The 19,890-nt window shown below is 54.5% G+C and overlaps 1 protein-coding gene and 1 non-coding gene across 8 annotated transcripts in view; one reads left to right on the forward strand and one right to left on the reverse strand.

Moving 5' to 3' along the window:
* RIPOR3 (RIPOR family member 3) overlaps positions 1–19,890 on the reverse strand; it is a 74,612-nt gene that overhangs the window by 37,249 nt on the left and 17,473 nt on the right. Inside the window, exon 1 of one of the 7 annotated variants that reach the window (XM_070246948.1) lies at positions 17,834–18,173. The exons of 5 other annotated variants lie outside the window; for them this stretch is intronic. The gene's annotated coding sequence lies outside the window, so the exon portion shown is untranslated. Of the gene's footprint in view, positions 1–17,833; positions 18,174–19,890 lie in introns of those variants that run through there. One more of the 7 variants, XM_070246945.1, reaches the window with a different exon arrangement.
* MIR8967 (microRNA mir-8967) lies at positions 7,503–7,613 on the forward strand. Its single transcript, NR_127971.1, has one exon. It is a non-coding gene; the product is annotated as a microRNA mir-8967 (primary transcript).

Genomic DNA, 19,890 nt, shown 5'->3' on the forward strand with positions numbered 1-19,890 from the left:
AGAACCAGAACAACTTACAACTAGGATATACAACTACATACTGGGGCTTTGGAGAGACAAAGAAAAAAGAGGAAAATTGGCAACAGATGTTAGCTCAGAGCCAATCTTCCTCACCAAAAAAAAGAGGGGGGCATACTCAAAAAAAAAAAAGAGTGGGGCCAGCCCGGTGGCAGCGGTTAAGTTTGCATGTTCTGCTTTGGTGGCCTGGGGTTCGCCGGTTTGGATCCCGGGTATGGACATGGCACCACTTGTTGAGCCATGCTGTGGCAGGCGTCCCACATATAAAACAGAGAAAGATGGTCATGGATGTTAGCTCAGGGCCAGTCTTCCTCAGCAAAAAGAGGAGGATTGGCAGCAGATGTTAGCTCAGGGCTAATCTTCCTCAAAAAAAAGAGCAAGAAGTAAACTACATGCAACATGGTCTCAGATTTAATTCTGAAACAATACCTTACAAATGTTCTACACTGAACACGTATTCCCTCATAATTAGAAAAAAATATGTTAATTTGAAAAAAAACAGACAGATTAATTAAGCTGTCCTGGGATGCACAGTAATTAAGCCTTGAAGCTGACTGCATCCTCCGACTAGAGAAAATTGCTTTTCAGGATGAACCTGAGATCAGAGGAGAAACTTTCCTCTTGGAAAAAAAAGAAAAAAATTTTTAAAGGTCCACAAATATGTTCTACACTCCCAGCTAACTCCACTGGGGTTTTACGGGGTAAAGATGATTCATGAACTTCTGTGAAATATCCAGAGGGTGTTTTAATTTATAAGGCCCCATCCCGCCCTCAACACCACCAACACGCTCCCATTGCCGGGTCAGCCACGGGTCGCCTGGGAGAGATAGCAACTCTTCGAGGAAGGGGCCCCCTGAGGCCGCCCTGGGGGTGGGAGTGTGTGCAGGTGCCAGGGGGCAGGACGGGAAGACGGAGCCCGGAGGAAAGATAACAGGGGTGGAGGTACGAAAGCTGAGCCTCTGGGAGGCACAGAAGGGGCAGCTGAACCCCCTCAAACGCCCCACCCTGGCCTGCTGTCGGACCAGGGATAAAACCAGGGCGGGCAGAAGGGTCAGCGCTGGAGTGGGGGCCAGGACAGCGGAGAGGCGGAGCAGAGACCCCTCCTGACCCTGAGTTCAGGGGAGGATGGGGTGAGGCCCCCTGCTCACCGTTCCAGCCAAGCGCCTCTGTTGGATGCTGAAATCCGAGACCAGCAATAACGGTGATGATAGTCAACTTAGAGAGCGCTCACCACATGCGGGGCGCTGTCCGAAGAATTAACTCCAGAGTCGGGTACGGGGGTCTCTCGACCTCGGCACCACTGACAGCTGGGGCCCGATAACTCTTGGCCGTGGGGGCCGTGCATCTTTAGCAGCATCTCCACTGGGTGCCAGGAGCGCTGCCCCTCCAGTTGTGACCACCAAGAATGCCTGCAGACGCTACCACACGCCCTGGGAGGCGGAGTCTGCCCTCGAGGGACCATGGATCAGAGCAGTGGGCGTTAGGGCCGATTCTCCACGGGTGACAGGAGCAGCGCTGAGACTGGGTTTGGTGGGCTGCAGACACTGTTCAGGCTTCTTCGCCCCCCGTGAACCGGCTGTGGGAATCTGGGGCCCGGCAGTCTGACGTTCTCAGAAGGGGCCCTCGGCCTGCAGCTCCCGTGGGGCCTCTGCCACCCGCACCCTTCACACACACGCGTGCACAGGTGCACATGCGCCGGGACATGGACGAGAGCCTGGAGGCCTGAGAGTGAGCACACGAGCTTGGAGAAGAGGTCGGATTCCTCCCGGGGTTCGTCTGCTGTCACGTCGGAGCTCTGCCTTCAGTGCAAGCCGCCTACAGCGAGGGGAGACCCAAGGGCGCCCCGCCTTTTCAGTCCAGAGAACCTGACCGTTGATGAACACACACTGTTTGGGTCAGCTCGACCCAGGCAGGATTCGGGTTCAAACCCGAGAGGCTGGACTTGGAAGGCCACCTCGGCCGCCCGCCCCACACAAGACGACCCGCCCAGACTCTGCATCGTCTCAGGGACACAGACAGTCCCGCGACCACGCAGCTGGACTTGGGGGCAGCAGCATCTCTCTATAAGCAGCCCGAAGAGTTGGAAAGAGTCCCATTGCCCACTGCCGCCTCCGGAACAAGAGCTAGGTCCCTCCCAGGGCCGCCTGTCCCCCAGCACAGGGCATGGGTCCTGTGGAGACGCCTGGGTCACCTCCAAAACCAGAAGACAAAAAATGAACTTTTAGGTCAAAGAAAATATTTTATTACATAATATTGTACATGTCCTCTAACAGCATGTATTTTATTATATAATACATCCATCTTTATAACAGTTCAGCTGTAACATACAGTAGTCCCCCCTTGCCCTCGGTTTCACTCTCCAAGGTTTTCAGTTACCCTGGGTCAACTGTGGACCAAAAATATTAAATGGAAAATTCCAGAAATGAACAATTGGTGAGTTTTAAATTGCGCGCGGTTCTGAGCCGCGTGGTGAATCTCGCGCTGTCCGGCTCCATCCCACCGGGACATGACTCGTCCCTTGTCCAGCGTGTCCGCACGTAGACACCTGGTAGTCTCTTAGTAGCTGTCTCGCTTGTCAGATCGACTGTCCCGGCATTGCAGTGCTTGTGTCCAAGTCACCTTATTTTATTTAATAACGGCCCCAAAGCACAAGAGTAGTGATGCTGGCAATTCGCATACGCCAAAGAGAAGCCGTAAAGCGCTTCCTTTAGGCGAAAAAGTGAAAGTTCTCAAGTTAACAAGGAAAGGAAGAAAATCATGTGCTGAGGTTGCTAAGGTCTATGGTAACTTTTATTACAGTGTGTTGTTATGATTGTTCTATTTTAATATTAGTTATCGTTCTTAATCTCTTACCGCGCCTAACTTATAAATTAAACTTTATCATATGTCTGTACATACAGGAAAAAACCCCGTCTACACAGGGTTCGGTGCCATCTGTGGTTTCAGGCATCCACTGGCGGTCTTGGGACGTTTCCCCTGTAGATAAGGGGGAACACTGTACACTACTTAGTATTTTTTATGGAACAAGAGTCCCAGGAAGGCCGAGGTGCTCAGGGGCCCGTGACAGCCATCACTCGGCCCCCTGCCCTTTCCCACCCCTCCCACCTCCAGCCCACAGGCTCCCTCTCCCTCCTTCCCCACCAGAGCCTCCGTTATGTGGATCGGGTTAGCCCACCTCTCACTCCCCGGGTGTAGCTCCCACTCCCCGACTCCCAGCCAAGACCCAGGAGCCGAGAGAGCCCGGCCGGTCCTCACCCTCGCCCCGCTGACCCTCCCCACAATGTGGCCTCGGGACAGGAAGGTGCAAAGAGCAACTTAAACCCAGGCGGCTCGGCTCCCAGTCCAAACTCTCGACCACAGGCCTCAAACCGCCAGGTCTCTGAAGGGGGTGGGGGGTAGGGGGCACCATTACAACAGTGTAGCTGTCCCATCCTGAGTCTGATGTGGGCGCTCTCCCACCGCTGGCCCCATCCTGTCTTTGCTGCAGCCACGACCCTCCCAGCCCAGGACGCCCCCCTCCTCGTTCTGGCCAGTACTCAGCAGGGAGTGGGCCATGTTCTCACCTCACTTCCCTGATTCCCGAGGAGACAGAGGGGCGCGTGTCCACATGTTCATTGTTGCCAGAACCTTCCTCTTGTGGGATTCACCAGCTCAGATTCCTTTGCCCAGTTATCCAGCTTTTTCTTGGTGGTTCCTGGGAGCTGTCTGCAAATCCCGGATGGTGATCCTTTCTGGGTTTTCTCCCAGCCCCCCGCTCACCTTGCAACCTTTTCTTGATGGGGGTGTGTGTATAACAGAAGCTGCGAGCATTTACGCGACCAGATCTGTCAACACTGTCCTTCTACGTTTCAGAGTTTGGAAACCACTCTCTCCCGCTCTGAGATGAAGTTTCTCGTCTGTTGACCACTGAAGTCTGCCTCCCTGGGTGAGAACTTTGTCTTCCCCGCCAGGAGGAAAGTCCTGAGGGCATCTTCCTCCTCAAACACCGTGAAACTTCCCCTTCCTTCCCAGCCCACCCCGGGCCACGCCCCCGTCACCTTGCTGGGCCTCACGGGTCTCCAGGCCGCAGCCTCGCCCTCTGCGCCCCCCCCCCCCCCCGAAGAACAGAGTGAGCTTTTGAATGTCCATCAGGTTTCTAAGACCCAGGCTGGGGCTGCTGGGCACCCAGAATTAAAATCTCACCCCGCACCACACCCACAAGGCCCTGAAGGAGCCCCCCCCCACCCCGGGGAGGCCTTGCCCAGCAATGCCTAAGGGTGGCACCCAGACAGGGATGGCCAAGAGCTCCCTATCCACTGCCCAGGAAGGCAAGAGGCCCCATGGCTTCCCTTTCCCACTCCTCAAAAATCATCGCAACCGGGTCTTGTCACAGTAAAGGCGGGATGGGGGGAGTTGCAAAGCCTTTACACAATCTGTCCTATTTCCACACATCCTCCCCCAGCCCGTAAGGCAGGCGGGAAGCGATGTCAGCCCCCCACCCAGCCCCGTTTACAGCTGAAGTACTACGGCTCAGAGAGGGGAAGGAGTTTTTCCACACTCACGCAGCGTGCAGGAGGGAGATGCTGGCATTCGCACACATTTTGAGCACTTGAGTGCCAAGAGGTGAGGGGGTGGGATGAAAGGGGACCCCGCTGGAGGGCCCCAGAGGTGAGCGAGGGGCAGGGTCGTCCCTGGGGAGCCCGTGGGTATTAGCAGTTCGAGCCCACCCCACCACGGTTGCTCTCCAACCCGAGTGGACTACCTAGAGCCGGGTCTCCAGGAGCATCGCCAGCCCAGCGGCTGAGTCAGCCCCCTGGAATGCCTGCGGCTCCCCCAGCAGGCCTGCGCCTCGCTCGGCTCGTGGGCCGGTGGAACGGGACTGTTTGCTCACACCGGCTTTTAACAGCACAGGAAATGGTCAAGGGTTCAGCGAGAGATGAGCCATCTGGTCGTCCCGAGTAAACAATTTACAAGAGCCAGATCCAGCCGGCCCGCCGTTCTGCTTCTCCTTCGACAGTGTGATGTGCGGCTTCCTTCTCCGCCCGGTGCCGGCTGGAGACACAGAGACGGTACCGGGCTCCCGGCCGCAGCTCCAGGGCCGGCCTGGGGCAGAGGGGCAGGAAAAGCCAGGTTTTCTTCACACCTTTATGCCAGATGGTCAACCCACATTGTAAAGAGAGTGGATTTCCTCCCAGAGGAACAGACTTGTTTTCTAGAACCCAAAGCCGTGAATTTCAAGAATCGTCTGCTTTAAACCCATTTCCTGATGGGAGAAGCCCCCTGCTGGTCCCCCCAGGTATTGCAGCCCTGCTCTACCGGCCACGACAGGCGCCCGCACGGAGGCCAAGCGAGGGCGCCATTCCTGACGTCAGGACCGAAGCCAGCGGATTCCCAAGCATGCAGGACGTGTACGGGGTTAACAGCCTGAAATAAACAGCTCGTGCCGGAGTCGTAATCCCGGACTTTGTGAAAGTGTTGCAAAACGCTGCAGACAGGCCCTGGAGAGTGTGTGCTACGCTGTTTATCAGTTCGTTCCTTCTTTGCCAGACGTTCTGACTTGGCTCCGCTGGGAGATGACCGCAGCGGGAATGCGTCCCCAGCGCTGTGAGGAAGTCACGAGGGAGAGGGCTCGCTCCATCCTCGCAGAGGATGTGGCTGCCACGGGTGGTTCCCGTGGGGACGAGGGCGGCACTAAGTTATGAGCTCAGGTCACAAGGAAGAGTGACATCTGGGGACCAGGATTTGTGGACTCTGCAATAACCTGTGAGAGACACGTCCACAGCTTCAAAGGGTGGGTGACGAGTGTAAGTCTTGGGGTCAAAGGCCCGAGTTGAAGCCCAGCCTTTGCCTCTTTCTGGAAATGACTGGGACGAATCCTCAGCTGCAGTTTGCTCGTCTGTAAAATAGGAACCACGGACACGATCTTACAGTTACCCCACCTTACAGCTGCGAGGATGCGCCATTTTCTCCTCTTTAAAGGGAGACTCCCAACCACAGTTTGCAGCTTCTCCTGCTGCTCTGTGCTGCTGACGCGGAGGCCTGAGGTCGCGTGGTCCTTTTCCGCGGCTGCTGTAAGAAAGCACCATAAGCTGGGGGCTGGAAACAACAGCGATGTATTATCTCACAGTTCTGGAGGCCAGAAGTCCAAAATCAAGGTGTGGGCAGGGCCACATCCCCTCTAAAAGCTCCCAGAAAGAGTCCTTCCGTCTCTCCTCCAGGTTCTGGTGGCGGCCCGCCATCCTTGGCGTTCCTGGGTCTGTGGCCGCACCGCTCCAGTGTCTGCCCTGGCGTCCTATGGTGTCCTCCCCGTGCGTCTCTGTCTTCACGAAGCGTCTCCCTCTTGTTATAAAGGGCACCATCATGGTTGGGGCCCACCCTAATGACCTCACCTTAACCTGATTGCATCTGTAAACACCTTCTTTCCAAATAAGGTCACATTCACAGGCACAACGGGGTAGGACTTCAATTTACCTTTTAGGGGGACACAGTTCAACCCATCACAGGTAGAAAATGCCTTGTTTAGCCCAGCAGTTTAATGAGGTTTTGGGTGCGCCAAGGTGGGCCCCAAGCACTGGTGGGTGGGAGAGGAAGTGCTAGACTGTTCCTTATAAGGAAAGACAGAGGGGCTGGCCCAGGGGTGCAGCGGTTAAGTGCGCACATTCCACTTCGGCGGCCTGGGGTTCGCCGGTTCAGATCCTGGGTGTGGACATGGCACCACTTGGCACACCATGCTGTGGTAGGCGTCCCACATATAAAGTAAAGGAAGATGGGCATGGGTGTTAGCTCAGGGCCAGTCTTCCTCAGCAAAAAGAAGAGGATTGGCAGATGTTAAGTCAGGGCTAATCTTCCTCAAAAAAAAAAAAAAGAAAAGACAGAAATGTGCTTCTTGATAATTGACAGCTGGAGAAGGGGAAGGCTTGGGGGAGGGGAGGGGACAACACATGGAATTCTCCAAGCAATGAAATTTTAGGGCAGGAATTCTAGAATTTACTTCCAAGTGTGCTCCCCCTGGGTTCCCATCACCCCAAATTCCATGGACTTTCTCTCCTCCTGATGGTGCGCTGTTTTCCTTTAGAGGATTTAGTTCTTGCCTACTGCTGTCAGTCTGCTGGAACTGGCCCACGGCCCCATGGCCCCTCACCAAGGAGCCACACAGGAGCCACAGCAGGCTGAGCAGGACAGAGGGGATGCACGGGATTCCGTCCATCCGGCTGCAGTGGGCCCTGACCCGCTTGTCCACTGTGAGCCAGTCTTGGGCTCCATCTTGGTTCCGGCCCATTTCCAGCTGCCCCTCAGGATCCACTCAGTGACCTTCTGGGACCACCCCCCCCCTTTAAAGTAGCCAGATTCCTTCACACTGGCTCACAACAGACATTTCTAGAGCCCACTCCCCAGCAGCCTGTGCCAGCAATACTTTAGGAAAAGTGAAAGGATAGGAGCAGCATTCAGCGTGGGATAAACGGAAAAAAGACAGCAATGTTAGGAGAACAATGGAGAATTTTAAAAAGTTAACATATCAGCACAAAGATACCTGGAAGAAACGTTAAGACCCTTGACAATCCTTGGGGATAGTCAGGGGGAGCTGAGTTTCTCACTGGGGTCTGGGCCTTGGTTTAAATATTATTAAAGCAAGGGGTACCCCATGAGAAGTCTGGAAGATGTGGGCACCCAGGGGCTGACGCTTGGGGCATCCACGTCAAGTCCCAAGTAGAAGGCCTGGCGCACGTTGACGGGGGACGGCGGGCACTGCTGCCTGACACGGCGTCCTCTGGAGAGCGTGGCCCTCGCTGTCGGCCAGCCATCCCAGCCTCAGCCAAGCCGCCTTCCCCCGCGGGGCTGGGCCCTTCCTGCACACGTGCTGTTTGGATTCTGCACCCCTCACGCCTTATTGTTTTCCTGCTTAATGAGGTGAGGTTCGCCCAGGCCAGTGGTGATTCCTGTAAAAATGACCCGATGCGGCGAGCTGACAGGGAAACCTCCCAGAGGGCTGGGCTGGCTGGAAAAGAAGCATCGCCCCTTCCAAGGACGGCGATGAGATCTGGGGCTCTAATGGGAAGCAGAGGCACTGTGGGCACCAACAGCCCTGGGCCGGGGGTCAGATCTGGACGCCAGCCCCGGCCGGGCTAACTAGACACTTGCCTCTCTCGTGGGTAAATAGGGATAATGCATGTACCTTACAGCGCCTCCAACAGGATTACAGATGTAGGATCAGTCTGAAAACGATGACGCTCTAAGCAAATGAAAGGATGTATCGCTGTTACTGTAGCTACCGTGACCGTTACCACTAGACCCTAAGATCTTCCGCGGCAGGCAGAGCGTTCAGACGACCCCCCAGTGACCTCTGACCTTGTATCATCCTCTCCTTTGAGTTTCGGGTACAGCCTGTGCATGTAACGAGTGTGCGTCCTGTGAATAGGTCGCCTTCTGTGGTTCCTCCTGGAACCTGGGCCGGCCTGACCCGCTCAGGTGGGCCCAGAACAGGACCGGCTCTTCCAGGTGGAAGAGATTTGAAGCATGAGAGGGAGCCGGGGTAGGGTGGTCTCCCCTGCTGGCTCTGGAGATGGGGGGCCACGTGGCGAGGAATACGGGAGGCCTCTGGGAGCTGAAAGTGGCCCCAGCTGACAGCTAGCAAGGAAGTGGGGGCCCCAGTCCTACAGCCGCGTGGGACTGACGACAGCCTTGTGGTACCCAGCAGAGACCCCAGCCACACCAACTCTGCCCTCCAGAACTGGGGGCTCACGCACCAGGACTGCCTTAAGCTGCTAGCTTTGTGGCACTCGGGTACACAGCAGTAGGAAACCTCCACACCCTCTGTAATGGAAGCCTTGGAATGGAAGGCTGCTCTGTGAGCCACCCTCCCAGGTAGCCTGGTGGTTAGAGACCCGTTCAAATCCTGACGGTACCACTCACTGGCTGTGGGGCGCACTTCCTCCTGGAACCTCAGTTTGCTCCTCTGTGAAATGGGGACGGAAACAACGTGTGTAAAGCATCAGAGCAGGGAGGTCATAAGGGTACATAGTAAATACGGAAGAAGCTTGAGCACTGCACACGTTAATGATCAGAGAGCAGCCGGCAACTGACAACAGCGCCTCAGAGTGGCCTCAGAGCCCGCCCCACACGCCAAGGGCCTGGGAACGAGCCCCGACCAGTGTCCTGGGTGTTACAGGCCACTCGGGGAGTCAGGACCCTGAAGGCCACAACTTGGGAGAAAGTAGGTGGCAGGCGCATCACGATCTTGGTGGGCACAGCTGGCAAACACCGGCCTCAGGGCTCTGAGCTCCCCTCAGAGTCCGTCGCGGGCCTGGGGGTGGCTCCCTCCTCTGGCGCCTGGTGCAGGCTTCCCCGAGGAGGAGATCTGCTGCCAAGCCTCTGCCTCCCTCTGTCCAGATGGGCCTGAGGCCAAGGCCCTGTCCTTGTCAGGAAGGACTGACCCTGGACCCAGAGAGAGAGAAAGGTCCAGGCCACCAGCTCTGCCCCTGGCACGGGCCCCCGCCAGCCCCATCACACCCCAGAGTCTCCCAGGCTCCAAACCCGTAACCCCTCTGACAGCTCTTCTCTCCCCTACTCGGAGCACTCACGGAGCCTGCTTCCCCACCCACTCACCCAGCCTCGGTTAGCCCTCCCCGTCTCTGTTCCTGTTGACCCAGTTCCGGGAACACGAGGCTGGGAGCTTGTGCTGCAGGGACCGTAAATTTTGAGTTAAACGCGACTCAGCTGCTGGGGAATGCAAGTCAAATCCACGAGGAGATACCACGTCACACCCACTGGGAGGGCCGGAATCAGAAAGACAGACAGGAACAAGGGTTGGCGAGGACGTGGAAAAACTAGACCCCTCGGACGCCGCTGGTGGGAATGGAAAATGGTGCAGCCGCGTCGGAAGATGGTTTGGCAGTTCTCCAAATGATTAAGCATAAAGTTACAATATGACGGAGCAATTCCACTCCTAGGTAGACACCCAAGTCAAGTGAAAACACGTGTCCCCTCGAAACCTGCGCCCCAACGCTCACAGCAGCATTATTCATCACAGCTAGGACGTCAAAACTACCCAAATGCTCATCAGCTGACGAATGGTGAAGCAAAATGCGGTACATCCATGCAATAGGGTATTTGGCCGCAGGAAGGAACGGAGCACTGATGTATGTAGCAGCGTGGCCGAATCTTGAAAACATTATGCTGAGTGAAAGAAGCCAGACACAAAAGGCCACATGCTGGATTCCATTTGTATGAAATGTCCAGAACAGGCAAATCCACAGAGACAGAAAGTATATTAGTGATTGCCGGGGCTGGGAGCAGACAAGAATGGGAGTGACCGCTCGTGGGTACGGGGTTTCTACGTGGGGTGATGAAAATGTCCTGGAATTAGATGGCGGCGGTGGTTGCACAACTTTGTGAATATGATAAAACCCACTCAACCGTACACTTTAAAAGGGTGAATTGTATGGCATGTGAGTTATATCTCAATAAAAAAATAGATTAAAAAAAAAGTGCTGACTGCTACTTCCTGGCTGTGCGACCTTGCACAGGTCTGGGCTGCCAGCTCCCCGTCTGTAGGACAGGGCTGCAGCCACACTGCGACCTCGCCGGTCTGCGGGGATCACATCAGAAAATGCGAGAAAGCCGTGCCCAGTAAGTGGAAGTTTTAGAATTCGTGTTAGGATTAGTCCTGGACGATAGGAAGTTGGGGTCGTCTCCCTCGGACCTGCCTCCCGCAGCCACTCTGCTCGGTGCCGGTGCACACGAGGCCGGGCTGATTTTCCTCATCTTCCCACCCGCTCTGCCCTGGCTTACGCTGCTCCCCCTGGCCTGGAGTGCTCTGCAGGTCCTTCCTCGGCAGGTGCAAATCCGCCCCTGCCCTCAGGCTGCCCGCAGCAGAGCCCCTTAAAGGGAGGCGGGGATCACAGGCTGGGTCACACAGAGTGCCTTCATCTCCGGAGCCAGGCTGGGAGCAACACGAGGAGAAGGGTCACGTCTTATTTTAATGTATCCCAAATTTCATTCATTTACCACCTTCACAATGTTCCCTGTATTCAAGTACCACCTGTATTATAAGTTGCTTAATACTTTTCTTTAAATCAACTCGCTTTTCAACAAACAGTGTATATAAAAAGGATGCCTTAATGCTGACTGTAAATGAAGAGCCAGCATCATTGGCCATTGACGATACCGCATGCAGGAGCCGCAAAATAGTCACACTGGACATGAAACCGTGCTCGAGTGCAGGTGGGCGCACTCGCCAGCTGAGCCTCTGTGGTCAAGGGGGAGCTCGGTGGGTCTCAGCCGGGCGTCAAAGACATATTAACAAACAGAGACTTTCTCATCGGCACAATCAGGACTGAAACATAATTGAAAAGGGAACGACATGCCCGTGAGTCGCTGCTGTTTCGTGCCTGTGCCTCCTCAGTTGTTTCCGCTGGTCTCCTGCAGGTTCCGGCTTCACCAGCACCTGCTCATAAGTCCTTTCCCCTCATCTAAAAGCGGGACGGCCCCCGCCCCCCATTTCCCAGTCTCTCATCCCGGCCTGGTCTCCCTCTTCGGCGTTTAAATGCCGTCTGATATCCTCTGGCTGCATCTCCTTGTCTGTCACCCCAGCGAGAAGGCAAAGTCTAGGAGGCGTTTACCGCCAGCGGCCCAGCCCCCAGAAAGCACCCGGCGCCTGCGAGGCCTTGGGTAAATGTGTGCTGAACGAATGAATGGATGAAGGAAGGAATCCCGTATCTCCAGCAGCTTTGTACTAGCTTATACTAGCTTTGCACCAAATCTTACCCTTGGCGGGGCCGGGGGGTGGGGGCTGCCCAGGAAACAATTGTGGAGTGAACAAGTAAATGAATGAATGCAGGAATGAATCAATTAATTTTTGCCAGCTACTGACGCTCTCAGTTTTTGAGATAACCCAGGCTTCTTCATGTGCTGTGTTTGCAAAGTCCTCCAAGCTCTTCCTGCAGACTGTCTCCAGGACTCAAAGGACAGGGCCGTCGCCAAGAAGAGAAGCTGCATTCTCAGGCCTCCAGTTTTGATTCAACAGTGGCGGTTCACCAGGAAAAGAAAGTTGGGGACCCCAAGAAGTTGTAGGGGCTCAGGAGGAGTGGGGAGAGCATTCTCCAAGAGATAAACTCTTTCTCGCCCTCCTGCCTGGCGCCCCGGCACGCGGCCGAGCGGGAGAAGCCAGCCAGCCGCACAGGCACACTGCAGTTACTAAGGGACCCTAAGTACATCAAGATGGGCGCGTTGACGCCAGCCACTCGGAGCGGATCTGGAATGAATTGGGGGGTTGTTAAGATCGCCGACATAAGCCTCTTCTCACAGGAAAAATATTTATTTCACTGAGCACTGCCTTTTGGAAAGCTGCGCCTGTAACAGGCTGCATCGATCCAGCAGAGTTTTGGCTGTTGCTGGTTATTCTCTCCTGTCCTGTCCTGTCCTGTCCTGGGCGGCGTGGGCCGTGTGCGTGTGTGCGTGTGTGTGTGTGTCCATGTTCATTAAGCCAACAGCCAGAAGACACAGCCAGGACACTCTGCTGTCCTTTAACCAGAAAACAATGGACACAAACTGAGTTTGTGGCATGAGACACAAAACCTGGATGTTTTATCTTCAAAAATGGCGGCCATACAAGAGGCAATTGCTTCTTTCTTTCCCTTTTTATCTAATGTGCTTCTTTTTTTTTACCCCCCTGGTTTGGGTAAAAAAACACAGACAAGTATGAAGAAGAAAGTAAAACTCCCTCCTGCTCTCCCAAGGAGCCAAGATTAGCCTGCCCTGCACAGTTGTTCTTTCTGTTTGTTTCCGCTGTTTGGAGCAGAGGGCCCTGGGTTTGAATCCCGGCTCTGTCGCTTGCCGGCTATGTGACACTCAGAGGTCCGTCACCACTCGGAACCTCTGTCTCATCATCTGTAAAATGGAGAAATAATGGAACCAACTCTTTGGGTTGCTGGGAGGAGTAAAGGAGAGAAAGCACATGCAGAACTTAGCAGAGTTTCTGGCACATGGTAAATTTGCCATAAATGGTATCTATTTTATTGGATAAACATATACACTTTTTATGCCTTCTTTTTCATGAAACAGGATAGCATATACATGTTCCCATTTCACTATTCTCATAAGTGTCTTTGAGGACTGCAAACTATCCCCTTGCAAGGCTGCGCCGACGTTATTTCCTAACTGCTCCCTGCGGGAGGAAATAGGGTTGCTTCCACGATGTCATGAAGACGGCCGGCACCGACTTCTGCAGACTCAACTCTGGGTTTGCATTTCAGCTTCTGGCTTTAGGATGGATTCTCAGAAATGGAATTATTCGGTCCAATGATATGAGCACCTCCAGAAGCCTCACTATATCCTTTTTAGTCCTTCAAGTCGCTTTCCAGACAGAGTCGCTTTCCAGAGAGATGCCCCACGGATGCGTGTGAGGGACCCTCTCACGACCCCCAGCTGTGGCCAGGGCCATCAGCTCATAGCTGTTGCTAATTTCACGGGCAAAAACGACACCTCGCTCTTTAATCCGAGTTTTAAACAAGTTTACCCACTATCTTTCTAACACTGGTTCTATTAGTTACAATAGGTTGAACTTTTGCTACGTACGAGCACGGGCTGAAGGCTCTCCGGAATATCTCTTAAGCACACTCCTGGGGAGAAGCGAATGCAGGGACTTGATCGGCTATTTGCTCACCCATGTTCACGGCTGCGCTATTCACGACAGCCAGAGGCAGAAGCCACCCAGGTGACCAGGGACAGAAGAATGATTAAACAAATGGCAGCGTCTACATACGATGGAATATTATCTGGCTTTAAAGAAGAAGGAAATTCTGACACGTGCTACAACACGGATGACCTTGACATTATGCCAAGTGAAGGATGCTAGTCACAAAAAGACAAGTATTGTTTGATTCATCTTTTTTTTTTTTTTTTTAAAGATTGGCACCTGGGCTAACAACTGTTGCCAAGCTTCTTCTTTTTTTTTTCTACTTTTCCTCCCCAAATCCCCCCAGTACATAGTTGCATATTTTAATTGTGGGTCCTTCTAGTTGTGACATGTGGGACACTGCCTCAGCATGGACTGATGAGCAGTGCCATGTCCACGCCCAGGATCCGAACCGGTGATACCCTGGGCCGCCAAAGTGGAGCACGTGAACTTCACCACTCAGCCGCAGGGCCAGCCCCATATTTGAGTCATCTCATGTGAGGTTCCTAGAACAGTCCAACTCGTGGAGACAGAAAGCAGATGGTGGTTGCCACGGGCTGGGGAGCGGAGAATGACGAGTTATGGTCTCATGAGGACAGAGCCTCAGTTGAGGGAGATGAAAAAGTTCCGGAAATGGATGGTGGTGATGATTTCACAACAGTCTGAATATACTCGATCCCACAGAACTGCACACTTAAAAGATTAAAATGGTAACTTTTATGTTATGTATATTTTACCACAATAAAAAAACTTAATCTTCATAACATCCTATGAGGCGGATATTATTATAATCCTCCCTTCTTCTTTAAAAAATGATGAAACTAAAGCTCAGAGAGGTTAAACATATTCCCAGAGACACACAGCTTCTAAGCAGTAGAGACAGGCTTAGACGCCAGGTCATACCCCTAAAGGCCACGGTATCCTGCAAGAGTTCTGCGGACACAGCAGTGAGAGGGAAAATCCTAACAAGCTCAGCGCAGCAGGCGAAGCCAGCAAGGACACAGAGCCAGAGGGAGCTGCCAGCCCTCAAGGTTCAGAGTTCAGGCCTAAATTTATTCTCTGACCTTCTTGCGGGTTCTAAATTTGGCCAAACAAGTTCTTCCAGCCTAACGGATGATGTGGGTGCATTGTTTGGAGGCTCGAGCCCTTTTCCTGGTATGAAGTAACACAGGCATGCAGAGTCTGTTTGCAGCAGTGGTCCCGCTGCCGTGAGCAGCCGTCTGGGACGATCCTGGGCTCACTGGCCGTCGACACACGTGGGTGTGGACTGGTTTCCCGGGGACAGTGATTAAAACCGTTTCTTGAACCCGAATCTGAATTTCTCCTCCTGAATGAACCAGAAACAGAGCCTCAGGAAATAGCGAGGCAAAAAATTCCTAACCAGAACCAAATTAGAAATTTTCCTAAAATTACTAATTAAGAACAAAATAGGACCCTTCAGATAGTCTCCAGGCCTTTGTCTGAAGGGTCTTTGGGGACGTTGCCCCTGGTGGCTGCCTGATCCATGACTCCTTCTCAGACATCCTGCCTCCACTGAGGTGGCGTGGACACGTGACCCTAATGGTCTGACTACCAATGACTGAACAAGCCTTGGACGCTGGACTCAGAAGAAACCATCTACCCACTGGCCAGAAACATAAGACTTCTGATGCTTGGCCCAAAAGGATGAGCCTGGACATCAGAGCCCTCCTTCAGGAATGCAAATCAAGAGACACAGAAGAACATTCCTGTTGGTGCAGATACTTGAGCTGAAAGGTCATGGATATTTAGAGCTCAGGTGGCCGTTCTGGGGGCACATGCACACAGATGTATGTGGAAGAGGGGTAGGTGCTGTGGGACTCTGGATTCCAGGCATAGTGTTGAGTGGCTGGATCAAACTTCACCTGAAAGCCAGCCTACCACTGGACTTTGCTATTACATGAGCCAACAAATCTTCTTTCTTCAAATTAGTTTTACTGGGTTTCCTGGGGTTTTTAATGTTTATTGTTTTATGACCAAAAGAAACATCTCTATAACCTTCCAATGGATCCCTTTTCTACCTGAAATTGTTGGAGTAGATTTATGATCCACAGAACCCAAAGAGACCACATCAAAACCAAAAAAGGGCAGAAGCCGTTTGGGAGTCTGGGATTCAAAGCAGTGTCCTTGCACATCCCAGTGACAAGTTCCCTGTCCTGGTCTGAAGCCCTGGGAGGATGGGAAAGAGGTTAGGACTCGGCTGCAGGAACACGCTGTCCTCGGGACGACCTCCCTCAGCCTCGGAGTGGCTGTTATCAGAATCTCTCGGCCGTTCGGACAAAGGGTGAAGCCAGGGACTCGGGAGGCCGAAGGGCAGGTCAGGGGCCTGGGAGAGAAGGGGCAGGCTGCGACCCGGCAGAAAGCTGTCTTCCGTTCCCTCGGCCCCACAGTGTGTTCAGCCAACAATGGGGACAGATAACATTCACTCGAGGGCAGGGACCAGTGCTTGGGGCACAACCAGGGTAAACTGAGTCCCATCGAGGTGAAGGGGCTCAGCAGCGAGCGGAGCCCGTGGGATTTGAACCTGCGTCTGATGGGCTCCGAGTGCAGCTCCCTGTCTGCTCCACTGCAGTGAGGCCCCGCCAACCGCCGGCCTTGTGCTGCGGCCACATCTGCCCTCGCATTTCCCTTCCAGCTGGTTCCACCATCAGCAGCCCCTCCAGACGTCCCTCGGGGGTCCGAGGAGCTGACTGCTGATGAGGAAAAGGATTAGCCGCAAACTGGACTCTCCCACCAGCCTCTGCCAGACCGTCCGGAGGCAGGGAGCGTCCAGCCCACCTGGGAGCGTCTGCTTCTGTCGTCAGACAAGGCTGCCTGGATTAGGACCAGCGCCCCTGAAGAAGGGGAGAGCCAACAGGAATTCAAAGTAAATTTCCAAAAAGAAATAAATAAGCAATAATAATTGGCTACATCTGTGAAGCTGGGTGATTCTTAAGTGCCAGCCACGGGGCCTGGGTTTGAGCCCAGGGGCAGACGTCACAGGTGCTGCCATGATCACTGCCATCCCAGGGGCACCAGGCACAGCACCCCTAGGTGTTTCTCCCTCCGGGGTCCACCCAGACCCTCCGCTCAGATGGCCCACAGCTGCCTTCCACCATTCGGGTCCTGCTGTTTCTCATGGGCCCCCGGGGAGTCAGCCGAAGCGGGACCACGACGCGGATTCAAGTCCTGGCCCCACTGCTCACGGGCTGTGTGACGTAGGGAAAGTCGCTTCTCCCTTCTGAGCCTCGGTTTCCTCCCCTGTACAATGAGGGGCTTGTTGTAGATGGGAAGTTTGAAACCGCTGACTGCGCCTGCTGTGGGCCACGAGCTCGGCTGCGGGAGTCGGACGGGCATTCGTTGCGGTTGTTCAGCCTTGTCTCGTGCCGTCGTCCCAGGGGCACACCCTGCGCTTTCTGGAAGGACCGCGTGCTGCTCGGATCCCACCCGGCACCTCGGACGTTGCTGCCGTGCCTCGTCCCTAAGGGTTCTCAGGGCCTCTCACAGGCCGCCCAGTCCTCCTCTCAGTCCTCCAGCCCACGGAGCGCCGCTCGATCGGGACTCGGGTCGGGTGGAGCTGATCCGGGCCGCCACCCTCGCGGGGCAGCTGCGGGCGTCCTGCCCCACTCTCCGAGCCTCGGGTCAGCGGCCGTTCCCAGGAACCACTCCGCCCACTGCTCAGACTGTCTCGAGAATCTGAGTTAAGAGGATGCAGACAAAGCCTGTCGCTCTGAGCAGCACATCGTGAGCCCAGCACCAGCCCGCTAAAATTATTAACTTCATGTCACGTACACCACAACAGGCGCCTTGGGGTCAGGGCGGTCCCTTCCCACAGACAATAATCAGCTGGTCCTTTGACACCTCTTCTCCCCTTCTGACGGGGTGAGGCTGAGCTGGGAGGATAAGAGCCACGTCGGGACCCAGCTCTGCTTCCCGGCTTCCCTGGATGGGTTGCCAGCCCTTTGTCCTCCCTCGGGACCACTCGGACCCGTCCCCAGAAGGGAGTGACCTCAGCCCCCTCCCATTTGAGATGCCGAGCGGGAGTTTTATTGTGTGTAAGGTAGGGCACCAGGAAGACCCCAGAGGTCCCTGTGGACGGACAAACTGTCTGACCGGGCCCCCTGCCCGTCTGCCCATGGGCCGCGCTCAGCTCCGGGCACTACTCACTGTGAGAGCCGGTCAGCGGCCGAGCTTTCTGGCTGTCCTCTGACCTCAAGTCTGCCCCTTCTGCATGTGCAGCAGCTGTCCGGAGTGGGAAAGTCCTGAGGGACAGACCTCTCCGCGCTCGCTTCGGGCAGGATCCCACAGGAAAGGAGGCTGGCCGAGGCTGGGAGGGGTCGGTCGCCGAGTCCCCGCACAACCCCGGGCGAGTCACTGCAGCTCTCAGAACTCCGGTCCCCGGAGCCCCGTCGCTTTAGAACAGAAACTGCAAATAGGCTCCGGCCCCTGTTCTCACACCGGCTGGTTGCATACGGGCTGCTTCCGGTCTTGTGTTGAGATGGATTCTGAGGCTGTGTCTGGGCTCACTAGGAGAGGGTGCTGTGATCAATTAGCCACGCCTGCCATGAACTAAGGATGGGGAAGAATGTATGTCTGGCGTCACATACTTGCCACCCCAACCCAGATGCTAAGGCTCCTCAAAGCTGGAAATGGCTTAGATTCTTAAGATCTCATTGGACCACACAAAACTGAAGGAGATCTCTCTGTCAATGTGACCTTTCATCTAACAGCACCATAGGTGTCTCCTGGTGAATTGTCCTTTCCCACTTTTTCGTGCACACCACAGAGGCCCATTCAGACCGCCACATCCTTACAGCCTCTGTGCCGGGCTCAGCCAAGGAAATCTCCTCCAGGCCGGGGGCACTGAAAATCAGCCCTAGGATGCCCCACCCCATCCACCCTGCTGGATCCAGCCATACCTGCTGCTAAGCTTAATCCTAGGCTTTAAATTATGTGAGTCAATGGATTCTCTTTCTGGTTTAAGCCAGTATGCATTGGTTTGGTCACTTGTAATGCAAACAGTCCTAGCGCACATTCTTTCTTTTCCCAGTCAGGCCGCAGGATGGAACCAAACAAGCGTTTGGCTAACGTGACAGGGAGAACATCTGGAGGCTTGTTTTTGTTTTTTTCTTCCATCCAACCAAGACAAGAGGCCTCGAACGCAGAGAAAGGTCACCAACATCTTCAACTGTGGAAGCCTGGGAGACCCCTCCTGGGCTTCTCTGTGATAAGACGGCCTCTGCTTTGGATGAGTAAAGTCAAAAGGGGGCAAGTAGTCTGGCATATCCTTCTATTCGCCCCAAAACACAGTTTCCATGAATGCTTTTTCCTTAGCTTCCTGGGGCACTGAGTCTGGCTTGGTTGGATTTTGTTTGAAAACATTGGCGTAAATCACAAATACCCCTGGGAGGGAACATTAACCATCAGCTAGCAAATGTGACACCCTCCACCCCTGGCTCCTCCGGTTAAAGGGACTGGAGCCTCCGCCCCATCCCCAGAGGAAACCTCCCTGCCTCGTCCTAGAACATTGCAAAACTGGGTCTCTGCTGGAAGTTCTTAACATGTCCTCACGGCCACTCGACCTGACCGGCCTGGCTCCTTCCCAGCCCGGGGGGCGTGGACCATGACACGGAACTAACAGCTCTGGGCATTTCTGGAGTCTGGCTCTTGAAGCTTTTTCTGGGGCAAATTCTTCTCTTCCCCCAACCAGGAGCCTGAAAGGCACAGCAGCAGCGGGACGATGGCGCAGGCCAGGGACTCAGGGAGACCTGGGGACAAATCATAGCCTGCCACATGCTCACTGTGTCGTCGTGCAAAGGTGCTCAACCTCTCTGAGCCTCAGCTTTCCCTTCTGTGAAATGGGGTAATAATACTCCCCACTGCGCAGGGCCGTTTCTGAGAACCCGATGTGATGATGTTTGCGCAGTGCCTGACGTCGTAAGTGGTAGTTAGAGTATCAGCAATCGTTTCGCTCTCACTTAGACCGGCTTGGACAGGGGTGAGGAGGCAGGAGGTCGGAGAAGCGGCGTGTCTGGGATGCTCTCAGATCTTCTGCCTCCTTCCACCATGGGGTCAGCACCTGCTCGCCCCCGCCACCCTAGTGTGACTCTCGCCCTCTTCAGCACACCAGGAACTGTCTGCTTCATCTTTTCAGAGTGACAGATTCATCTCTTTCTTCCCCAAATGGGGAAACTGAGGCTGGGCCTCTGCCCAGGTCCCAGAGT

The sequence above is a fragment of the Equus caballus genome, chromosome 22, assembly GCF_041296265.1.
Source record: "Equus caballus isolate H_3958 breed thoroughbred chromosome 22, TB-T2T, whole genome shotgun sequence".
Taxonomy (NCBI): domain Eukaryota; kingdom Metazoa; phylum Chordata; class Mammalia; order Perissodactyla; family Equidae; genus Equus; species Equus caballus.